The sequence below is a fragment of the Leuresthes tenuis genome, unplaced genomic scaffold (assembly GCF_036924035.1).
Source record: "Leuresthes tenuis unplaced genomic scaffold, fLeuTen1.0.hap1 SCAF_10, whole genome shotgun sequence".
Classification (NCBI taxonomy): Eukaryota; Metazoa; Chordata; class Actinopteri; order Atheriniformes; family Atherinopsidae; genus Leuresthes; species Leuresthes tenuis.
In genome coordinates, this window is record NW_027325364.1 from 17858354 (window position 1) to 17867000 (window position 8647).

Consider the following 8647-nt stretch of genomic DNA (forward strand, 5'->3'; position numbering starts at 1 on the left):
TTGTGTATAAAGCCTTAAAAGAGGACAGAAGCATGGCTGCATGCCAAAAGTAAAACTCGTGCATTCTCTAAACATTTGCTTATGGTTCTTGTTCATCTAACTTTTGATGAACCACAGATTAACACTGAACATTCTGTGCGTGTTGGAGAGGGATGATTAAAAAATAATCAGCTTAATGACAGAAACAAAAGGCAAAGTTTAACAGGGGAGGTGACAAGGGGTGCTGCAATGTTCAATAAAACAAAAGTAATTTGTTATACATTTTTTATAACAGTAAACCTTGTTGTAGACAGTGAAATCAACATTATGTGTTTGTAAATGAGAATCATTTGGGATATTTAGGGTATTCCTATCAACATAACGAGGGACTGCAATGCTTAGTTACATTTATGGTGACCAGAAGATGAACCCTTATCACTTTAACATGTGCAGCCAGTAAACCAGCAGGTAAAAAGTTTGGAGAATTTGTCAACAGGGAAGAGATCAGCACATCTGACAGTCACAGTTCTCGATGTTGTTGCTGATGTTGATCATTTGTGAATTTATCACATGCGTTCACACTCCTTTTGAACTGAAATCGCTTTAGCAACTCTTATCGTTTCCCGTGGTGACACGATCAGGCAAAATCTCAATTTGGACACGAAGTCCCTGTCCTGAGGGGGCGTTGCAGCCAAATTAAGACATACAAATAGAGGAAGCCAGTAAAGACGCTTGAGTTCTGAAAAAGAAATAAGATGTGCTTTTAAATTTTGTGTGTGTCGATATCTATACATTTACAATACATTTAGGCTTTAGTCTCTGTAAAGCCCACTAAGCTGAGGGACATGATAGGATTTCAGTTGACTGCTGCAACAAGGTCACACCAGTGATTGTGACATTTCATTTGACTGATTGTGCTAAGAGATAAGAAGTTAATCTGCATGCCATGCAGAAAAGATTAACGAATAGATTCACGAGCATGGGCTGTATCCACTGTGCAGGCGGCCCCACCGGAGCGGCAGGAGTTTGAGTGCTCTGCCCGAAAGCCTCTCATCTGTGGTGGTAAAGAATACTGCAGCTATCTCGCTTGAGTTTTGGCACATCATTTGTCACAAACGCTCAAAATGAACTATATGTATCTGCATGTGCAGTAAAAGATATGCAAAGTCTCCTGAAATGTCTTTTCTTTTCTTTTTTCTTGACAGGATAAGAGTCATTTGAAAGTGTTTTTCCTCCCATTCAGTTATAAATTGCATGTGAGAATCTGTGGTGTCACTGTTCTATCCCACTTTCTCTCCAATTATACAAGGCCACATTTCATACAAAATGTTCCCATGCGAAAGGCAGCCAGTTATCGTTCGTCTTTTCTTTAATTCAGTCATAAAACTAAAGCACTTTACAAGACTAGTTACTATAGTTACCTACAGTATAGTGAAATAATGTAGGGAAACTGGAAAGTCAGGGCTGGTGGGTTGGAACTTAATCTCTGTTCTGTGATGTCATTACATAGCAGAGCCTGTAATTCAGGAGATTGAGAACAGAAATCATCAACGAGCTTGTAATGAATTCAACTTATGACACTTTTCTTCTTGATAATTTTTGTTCTCCTTCTCTATTTTCTGACTCGATCTAAAAGCTACGATTTCTCTCCTTGAATTGTAAAGAATCTGGCTCAGTCGCTCACATTTTTAACAATATTATGTATTTCAAATGCTGTCGTTTTAAACTTTTAAATGCTTTTAGCTGCCACCTATAAAAGATATAAAGCCGTCAGTCTCAGGGGAAGTCCAAAACATTCAGAAACATGTGGCTTAAACAATCTCCTGTGCTGCAGCACCAGAGGTGTTTGTACACAGTGTGCATAATCTGTCTGCTCTATCTGATACTGAAGAGAACACAGCCGCCTCTCCCATTGCTGTCCTGCCCCCCTTGTGTTTGTGTTTCTGATTCAGCGCTTTTTTCACAGACCGCAAATCCGACTACAACTACAGCTGGGGACACAGCTGCACTTGGTCTCAACTGAACAGAGCTCTAATAGTAGTTTAAACATGGGGGTAAACACCTGGTCGGTTTTGGCAAGGAAGGATTTGGCTCAATTCACATCGAGCTCGGGGTCCAATAAACACCCCGATGAAGCCAGGATTGAGTGCTCTCATTCGCTCACCCTTCTAAAGTTTTATACATGTATATATGAGCAAGATTGATTTGAAATCATTGTATTTATTCAGTCTAAATGGAAAAACTGCTGTGTAAGTGTAAATTAAAACAGAATGCAGGGATTTCCAAATCTCATAAATCAATATTTTATTCCCAGTAGAACATAGAAAATGTATCAGATGTTGAAAGTGTGATTGTTCGCTAATTCACAAAAGATAGCAGCTAATCTTGAACTTGTTGACAGCAACATCTCTCAAAAAAGTTGGGGCATGGCCATGTTTTATCAGTTTGTGGCATTCCCTCTTCTTTTAACAAGTCAGTAAACTTCTGAGAATTAATGAGAGCAGATAATGGAGCTTTGGGAGAGGAAAGCTGTTCCATTCTTGTCCGAATTAGGATTCCAGCAGCTCAACAGTCCTGGGTCTTTTTTTGTGTTTCATGATGTGCCAAATGTTGTCAATTGGTGAAAGATCTGGACTGCAGGCAGGCCAGTCTCAGACTCCTCCATGCTGTTGTAATAAATATAGCGTGTGGTTTGTCTTTCTGAAATGAGAAAGGCCTTCTGTCTGAAAAAGACATCATCAGGATAGGAGTGTTTGCGCCTCTAAACTCTGTATATACCTTTCAGCACTGACGTTGTCTTTCCAGATGTGCATTCTGCCAGCTCAAAAGATTCCGACAATCATTTGATTATATAATGTATTCTGGATGTTAAAGGTAGTAATATTCAAAGTATTTGTAAACAACATTATTTTGAAATTGCTTAACAATTTGTGGATTATTATTATTCTTTTTTTTAGATTGCCAGACCTCTGCCCATCTTTGCTGCTGAGAGACTCTGCCTCTCTAAGGTGCTCTGTTTATGCTAAGCAATATTACTGGCCTGTGTCAATTAACCCGATTAGTTGCAACATGTTCCTCTAGCTACATTTTTTTTATCATCACTGACTTTTCCAGCTTTTGTTTCACCTAGTGCCAACTTTTTCAAGATGTGTTGTTGCCATCAAATTGAAGACAAGCTTCTATTTCTTATTAAATTTTTAAAAATATTTCCCTCAGCGTCCAAACGTTTTTGGAATTGGTGTTGTGTTGCTACCCTTAGTGGAGTTGATGTTGAATTGTTTTTTTCCCCTGATTTGTAGTGTCATAGATGTTTTTCCTGCAATTTCATACAGTAAGCAGACCAGTTCCATGAAAAATGTAACAACACAATATATTTCAGTGCAACAACGTCAACAATTACAGTTTTAAAAATCTGATCAATGACTTTCTTGCAAAATTCGGACATGAGAAGCTTCTCAAATTTGCATTTATTCATTTAAAATGTTTATTTGAATGAATCTATTGTTCTTATTGTGTCCATCCTACAAGAGAGGTTATGGGTTATTTTGAAATTAAATTAAATCACCAGTTCTCTTGAATCACTCGGCTTATGTCTTATGTCTTCTGGTTCCCATATTCTAAATGCCATTTTAGCTTTAACTCGGGAATTGATTATGTTTTTAAGCAGTATACGCTTCCTTACAGCTATAATATAATGCATCAGAAACAATAATCAGCTATTGACAGAATGGGGTCATTGACCAGAAGGGAATTGTGATGAATTATGCTGTTTCATCTTTGCAGGCTGGGATATATGAATGCTACTTGGGCGAATCTTTTTCTCCAGTGCTATTTAAATGGCATAATTTTTTGCAGAGGCCTGCCTCTTTGTATTTGATGTAAGCTCCAGCTGAAGGTAAAGACGCTTTGGCCTCAATTTGCACCTGAATGCCCTCATCCGCTTGTCTCCGTTTAATTGTGACAGCATATTCAGCTCGACGCTTTTGCTTGAAAACAATCACCCAGTTGTTTGCTTCTCTTTTTGCTCACTCAGATGTCTCTCTGGTGCTCAGAAACACTCCCACACGTCCCCAAATGCAGGTCCCTCTGCATCAGATATGCTCTTGACAATGTTCTGGTGAAGAGAGCAAGGAAATGTAAATGACTTTCTTGTTCATTAATTATGCTATAAAAATGTAAATTGCTTGGATGACAAAAATGCAAATAGCCTAAGATAAAAGTCTCCTCTGCTGAAGGAAAATGTATGAAAGATTCATTTTCTCAAAATATGGCTCTTTATTCTGAAAACCAAAAGCAGGATCTGCAGCAGCTCCTAGTTGGCCTTCATCAGCTCCATTCTGGCTCAGACAGGTTGGTCTGACCCACCGACTCGAACACACAACCGACTTAATTAGAAGCTGAGGATTGGGTTGGTGCATCCTCAAAGCAGCAGCGTTAAATCTCTTGTTTAACATCTGAGCTCGGCGAATCCCCTGTCTGTCTCCAGAGGACATGACATACCCCCAAACACTGCCAGAACATATCACCACGGCAACAACAAGAGTGGATTCCTTGTAAGCAGCGTGCATGCTAATGAAGAAATATCCAGTTTGTTTGGTTGGCAATAATGATAATGAAGCTAATAACAAAACTGTCATCAGAGCAGTCGATAAAATTAGTAACGATGCTGTGTTCATGTGCTGTGAACGTTCCACGGGGCAGCAGGCCTGAAGTTTTTATATCAGTCAGCATATGACCATCTCAGGGGGAAAAAAAGCTCACAGTTTGCAAAGAGCTTGAGACAAAACATAAAATGCTGGAAAACATAGAGCAGAGAGTAATCACTGGGTGCAGAACCAAATCGAATAAGTCTGCTACTATAAATGCAGGCTTTTGACCTAATTTACCAAAATTAGCTTTTTGAAAAAGCCTTTTTATATATCACTTACACGGTCTACAGAAGTCTACACACTAATTTGAGATTGAGACTGAGCTGAAACATTTTTTTAGAGTCACGTGGTGTTTTGAAAAGGTGGACATCTACTATGCAGAGGAGGCGTAGTTTCACATGCTACTCGGTAGCATCGTGACAAACGCGATAATTAACTTCTTCTGGAGCTTAGACATCAGCCTGATTGAAATGCTGCAGTGGGACTTTAAGAGAACTGTGCATAAACAAATGTTGTAAACCGCAATGAACCAAATCAACATTCTAAAGAAGAAGAGGACCGAAAAATTCCTCCATAACAATATGAGACAAACATTACCTCAAGTTATTGCTGCTAAAAGTGGTTCTACAAGCTGTTGGATCGTGGGGTGCACTAAGTTTGAACTGCCTCAGTGCTAAAAAGTGCAAAAGCTCATTATCTCCTCTTCAGAGTGTAGTGTTAGAATAAAGGGTCATCAGTGATGCATTCACCTCAGTGGCTGTTGACTTAAACGAAATGCTAACTGACTGCTGAGGTGATGAATTCATATAAATGAACCACAAACTGCTCGAGGAAAATGTCAATCTGAAACATAATTGTGGCACTAAACACAGCAGCCACTGGTGCATTAAAACGTTTTTTTTTTTTTTTTTGCTTGTTTTGAATAAAATAAACGGAAGACACAAGCAGAAGATCAGCGAATTACCCTGAAGCTCATCCTGAATCTGAATAGGTAATCATTTGAATAGTTGTCAAATAAGTGTGGAGACAAAAACTATATTTTCACCTGAAGAAATGCCTGAACTTGGAATTTGTTACTTTCAGCTGTCGCTCAAATCCAGAATACACTTTGATAAATAAGAGGAATTTAAATCCTCGAGAGCACTTATCAGAGTGAAACAATTTAAGACCTCATTTTACTTTTAATCAGACTGTCACCTTCGCATTGCTTGAAGCCAGCTTGAGTCAAGAGGACTGCAGGGTGATTTGGATCTGCACATTTGAGGAGTTCTATACGAATTACAAACCTGAAATAAGGCAAAGTGGATATGGATACTGAGAGATGACATAACATGTCTTGTGTAACAGTTTGCCAGCTGCAAACACAAGTTCTTCATCCATATCAGAGAAAGCCATGCGGCTGTGTATAAGGGAAAAATAAGGATATATTGTGATGTTTCCAGAGGAGATTATGTGAGATCTTGTTCCAGCTGCAAAGTGCCTCATCTCGATCTGTACCACCATGTTTCTCCCAGAGGCCCCGGTCCTGCATGAGCACAGATAAGTGAAGGACACATGAGGTTGTCAATGTGAAATAGGCCCGGGAAATAACATCACACTTATCAGGCTCCTTGAACCACAGTCAGCGGCGTGCAGAGACCTATCAGTCTTCTCATCCTCGGTCTCTTGGAGCTGAGATGGTGCGAGATTGCTTCTCTGTGGCTCCGCCGGCCCACCTCTCACTAAGGCAGATGTAGATTGTGAATCACACTCCGGTTCATGAAAGGTCACCTTGGACAGGTAGAGACAAGTCACCCCTCCCCTGCTTTTTACATAACACATTGCTGTTCTGGCAACTCTGTGTGGTCGTTTGTCATGGGGTTCTCTGCTGGTGAAATGCAATCGTCCTCGGAAACTAGGAGAGAGGAGGTGATTACCATGGGCTGTTTGTCATGGTGGGAGCAAGGAGGCGGATGCGAGCGGAAAAGGTGGATGATTGCTGGTTTCAAGAGTGATTTGTTTGAGAAACAACAGGAGGCCTGCTTGTAGCTGCAACACAAAAGCAATGTTGAGTTCCAAAAATTCTCAACTATGCTGCAGCCAAAAATAACTTATGAAGAAAACTTTACAGTTTTTTAGAGTATTAAAAGCAAAAGATAAGGAAATGGACCGCAGAGACAAAGCTGGCAACCAGAAAGCGGATGAGATTTTCACTGAAGTGATTCCCTGGTTTATATCAGATTTCCAGCAATAAAATGTCTTTGTTCACGCATGCACTCCCAGAGGACACCGAGCCTCCATCTGCTCCTCTTATAATATACCTATCATTTTTCTTTACTCTTCATCTTCTTAGAGGACAATCATTTTGAAAAAAATACTGATCTGGAGGAACCAAGCAGAGTCCTGACAGCATTTAAAATGCTATTATCCTTATGAGTTTATTACCCAAAGACAGTGTAAACATATTTTTCAGTCTGCTTGTAACTATGGGTGGAAAAAAAACATGAAATAATAGTCAAAGTTGGATTAAACTTTTTTTTAAATTAAGCATTGGAACTTTTTATTTGACTGTGACAGGAACTTACAGGGAAAAGGTGGAACAACCGGCATTAATGTTTTTCAACCCAATGCCACACCATTTAGTGAGATTTAGATGTGATCTTTATGCTAAGCTAAGCTAACTACAGTCACACAATTCAAGCTTAATCATTTATAGTAAATTACTGTCATTTTTAACATGTCAAACTTTTCCTTTAAAACTTAATAACTGTGACAGTTGACAATTATCTAAATGCTAACTGTTTGTCTTTAGTAACTAACCCATGCTGGTGTCTTCATTCCTTCTGTCAAACCGATGGAACTCTGGTTAAAATTAGCATTGGTAAAGCATAACCTGATCTACCCTGAGGTTCTTTACAACTGAGGAGTGGACTCTCAATAAAATACACTTTGAACAGTCCCATACGGCCCATTATGGTCATATTCACATGAGTGGTGTGGCCAAAGGGAGGAAATAACTTAAGCAGAGGTATGAATAAAAACAGCGAGTGGAATGCACCCAGATTCAATGAACAACGTCACCCTACAAAGTTGTTAATTATACACCATGCTATCAACATATTTGTACAGTAGCCACAGTCAATTTGCTTCTGTCCTCCCCCTTTTTCTTGTTTTTGCTGTCCTTCTTTGACTGTCTGGACATTCCCCAAAACTCTGTTCTACACTAAACATGCAGGGTCAGTTTAGAAATCTGTAAGTGTGAATGATGTATTGGTGTATTCCACCTTGTTTAGATAAAAATGGATGTGAAGACATTTTCTGTGAGACTGCACCATTGCAGAAGGTTGAATGAGACAGGAATGAGCAAAAACGCCAGCAGGGGTTGACCTGCAACTTCGCCGATCTTTGAGCTTTGACATGTGGTTACAAACGTTTTGGTACGTGGAATGGCATAATCTGGTGTGAAATCCTCAGTGCCACCAATACTATGCGTGCGCTGTATCAGAGAAGTGTGTGCAGTGTCATCTCCACTCCCTCAGATCTGGCTTGCTCCAAAGAGCTGTCATGAAGCAGTTCCATAAAGGTTGAACCCGGGAAGTGGCCTTCATGTTTGCCTGTGGTTACGTGTACTTTGCTATCCTTACCATGTAAAACAGAGTAATTGATACATATTTGGGTGAGGTACAAAAATGTATATAGCTGGAGGGGAAACATTTCAAAATGTCCTCATGAGTTAGTTTTGTTTTCCAGAACATTAACAGAATTTTTTAGTTTTTTAAGGAAACACAACCTTCAAAAGAACCTGCAGTCTCACATGAAATAGTAAAGAGGTGAAGAAGTGAGCGCCAGCTGATTAATTTCTGTACCTGCAGATGAATCTCTGGCTGTACGTAGAAAGTTAGCACCTCCACTGTGAGAGAAACCTATTACCCTCTAATTTGTCCTCTGCAGCCACATCCTGTGGTGCCCTGGGCAGAGACGCTCGTTTCACTCTGATATACGACAGGGAGTCAGAGCGAAGCCCCGGGTTTGGCTCGCTG